Consider the following 4,186-nt stretch of genomic DNA (forward strand, 5'->3'; position numbering starts at 1 on the left):
TAGTAGTGTTAACTATTTTGGGCTTTTATAGTTTTGGGCTTTGGCTTAGGGAGTAAGCTAACCTAAATCTATAAATAGAGGGAGTAACCCTTATTCTTGAAATAACTCATAACATTGTATTCACAGAATTTTGCAGTTGCAAAGTGAATAAAGAAGTTTTCCACAGGTTATGGGCAGAGAGAAAACTCTGCAGAAAAAATTATTCTTCTTCTCCAACGTTCTTTTCTTTCTTTCTCAATCGTTCTTTTCTTTTCATTGTCATTGCGTGGTTGATAACAATCTTGTTCATCAAGATTGATAAAAATTCTTCTTAGGTTGTGGTGGATTTCCAACAATTTTAATCAAATTTCAAATTTTCTAAAGATGATTACGAGAATTTCCTTAGAAATGGTTACAAATTTTTCAATACAAACTTATATCTAGTACACACATCCTAAATGTCATAAGCCTTTGTTTGATGTAATTAGTGGAAATTACATTGATTTTTTTGGCAAATTCTCTTTCATCCTTATGGTGTGGGTGACATCTCTGAAAATTTAAAAATGTCCTCAGGTTTTTCCACAGATGAATATCCGCACACATCAAATTTCATTTTCGTCAAAATTTAGTCTGGAGATGCATCTTCGAATATTTCTGGGGTGAATTCGAAGATGTATCTCCGAAATCTTTCTGATTATTTTTTGGGTAGAAATATTGTCCTAAGTTTGTATTTTTTTAATCCAAAGTCATTTTAATTTGACTAACATTGACATTATTTGATTCAAACATTAATAAACACGAATATCATAGAACAAAGCAATGCGCTTATTAAAAAAAACATCCACATATTATAAACATTGTTCTCAAATTATGGAGAGAAAAAATACAAAAACATTCCAAAATACAAATAAAAGCATAATTTATTACGTATGTCTAATCCTTACATCTTGGCTCCTCCTCTGTTACCGCTAACCTAAGGCATCTGTTCCTCGGTAAGAATGGAACGCGCTAGGAAAACCGCATCATCGCCACCTCCCTCAAACAATCCAGACTATATATCCTCCAACATAATCCACATAATCTTTTAACATATCTACAACACATCAATGACATGGTCATCCATGACTTGCTCATTCTCCAGGATCTTCTCATGAGCAGGCCTAGGTGGACGTCTAGGAGTATCCGGTGTCATGACAGGGTGTGAGACACTATAGAACCAAGTCATATAACCATCCACATAAGAGCACTGACTTGTGGCTGACATACTCTGATACTCCTCTAATACCATATGGCTCTCGTAGTCCGTTAGTATGTCATCAAGATGTCTGTGAATTATGCTGTCAGAAGCAGACACGAAGCGGAATCTCAAAATGATCTGCACATATCAAACTGACACATGCATCTCTCCAACAGATACATGCACATCAGATTCTCCCCACATGCCAGCCACCAGAGTATAATGAAATGGGGTAGAAGGGAACAATGTCCCTGTGAGTTTTGTATGGTGTCCAGTCGATGTCATTGTGCTGAGTACTATCAACTTACACACGGAACGATTGTACAACGTCATTCCTTCTCCATGGGAAATATAGGCAAGCATGTGGCCAATCCTCAGTATACTCTAGCACACGATCAAACCCATGTATGAGGTGAAAGTGAGATAGAATTTATCCCTGAAAATGAATAAGAAAAAAAATATTAGTAACAAGTATAAAAATATGTGGTTTTAATATTAATGGTGGATATGGAAATTACCGTCAACGGGGTGCAGAAGCCTGTCATTTGTTTTGTCGTCCAAAGAGAACCTTCGCTTAGCTTGGAGTAAAAATATGTCAAACAGGAGGCCACCAAGTTCCACTCATGAATGGCCGACAAGTAGATGAAATACTTAAGGTATGCCTCATCAACGTAGGTTACACTTTTATCCACAAAAATGGACGTGTCAATCAAGAATATGAGGAAACACCTTAAAACACACTCCCTGTGGCAGGTAACCTGTAAATCGTCGTTGTCTGCATTTCTGGCCAACTCCAAGTTATTTTGATATAGCATATCCAAGTAAGAAAATTTTGCATGTGCACCTCTGATGCTCTCACACTGCATCATGGCATCCATTGGGTCAGCTCCCAAATAAATGACTATCATCTCATGGGTTTCATCACGTTTGATCCTAAAATGATCAAGTAACCTCCCCTGATGGGAAGAGTAGAAGGAAAGCAAGATCATCCAGGGTGATCGTCACCTTGCCAATGGGGAAGTGGAAAGATGATGTTTCCTTATGCCATCTCTCAGCCAAAGCCTCATGCATACCATGGCTAATGACCCTGTATCCAGAGCAACACAGACTTGCAAGATCGGAGTACTGGAGGACATTCTAGAATCAATTATCCTTAGACTGATAAAGCTTTAGAATATTTTTGATATGGTTAACAGACTACAAACAATCGCGCTCATGTTAAAAAAAACAAAATATCAGTCGCAGGGCAAGTGTTTAAAACATATAATAACAATCGTTAACATAAATACCTCTTCATCCCAGACATGCCCAACAACATGACCTTTATAGTATATCATTAAGGAGGTGTCAGAGGGTTCTCCTGAAAAAGGGTCTGCAAGTGGAGGAACACCGTCATGTGCAACAATAGGAGCTTCCTCGATCTACATGATCAAAGGAGACGTACCCCTGGGATGAGGACCCCTGTGACAAGTGGCTGCTATAATTCGATGCTTCCCCCTCATGAGGACTAGAGACGGTTCCCCGCCTAATTCTGGTTTGCCCTCTCTAAAGCCTAGCCCTCTAACATCGATCAGACATGTGTTGGGTTTTCACGGTCGAGTGTCAGTCTATCATTGTTGTTTGCAGCCATTTCTCCTTAAACAATATGAGAAAAAAGACATCAATTTGCATTCAGGACGGTTTCAGATATACATCTCCAAAAACCAGTAAGGATGCAATTCGAAGATGCATCTTCGAAAAAGCTCGTGCCTGCATCAATGGCAGAAACTAATATCAATCTTGCCCTAACAACCTAAAATGCAACCAAATCCATAGTGCACGTCTCTAACATCTATGTATTACGAATTTGAATACTACTTAATGCATTTATAACAAACTATTTTAACTAATGCATTAATCAAAACTCAAAATAAGTTAAATGAGAAACTTTCTCAAAAAAGTGTTGAGGATGAATGAGTGTTGAGGATGCTTGAAGTAGAAGTAGTGTTTATCCTTGAAGAAACTTGAAAATGTACTGGATGTATGTTGCTCACGAGCTCCAATAGTATCTTAAAAAAAAATCAGAAAATGAAGAAGGAGATGAGGGAGGGTCTGGCGCGCAATATATATACATTAAACACATTCGGAGATGCATCTCTGAATTTACTCTTGGAATTAAAATTAAAGTTATTTCGAAGATGCATCTGCGAACAAACCCTAAAACACATACGAAGGTGCATCTCCGGATTCAATCTTATAAAAATAAAAAAATTATACATTCAAAGATATTGAGGGTATTTTTTACTTTCCACAGTGATTTTAGCAAAAACATATAAGAGTGCAAAAAGAAATTGCTCATTTTGCATGTCTGTAACACATTGTTCAAGACATAATATGTCCTTGTAACTTTATGTATGGATTAAATACTTTTTTTTTCATATAAAGCATATAAAATAAGAGGTGAGGTAGTAGATAAATATTATTTTTTATATAAATATAATATAATATTTATAAACAAAATGTTTTTAAAATTATTTTTAACATAAATCTAAAATTTATAATTAATCAATTTTACTATTGCAGATAAAAACATATGTTATTAACCACTTACTTTACTTATAATTTATTAACCAAATTTACTAATTCATTAGCTAATAAAATACACAAATATTAAATTATAAAATATAAATAAATTATTATATTTGATATAAGAATTTGGTTAATATTGTGTAATTTATTGGTAAATAAATTAGTAAATTTGCTTAAGAAATTATATAAAAAAAAAAAAAAAAAATATATATATATATATATATATATAATATATAGATATATATATATATATATATAATATATATATATATATAATATATATATATATATATATATATATGTCTATGTATATATATATATATATATAATATATATATATATATATATATATATATATATATATATATATATATATATATACATAGACATATATACTATATA

The sequence above is a fragment of the Lathyrus oleraceus genome, chromosome 1 (genome assembly GCF_024323335.1).
Source record: "Lathyrus oleraceus cultivar Zhongwan6 chromosome 1, CAAS_Psat_ZW6_1.0, whole genome shotgun sequence".
NCBI classification, from domain to species: Eukaryota; Viridiplantae; Streptophyta; class Magnoliopsida; order Fabales; family Fabaceae; genus Lathyrus; species Lathyrus oleraceus.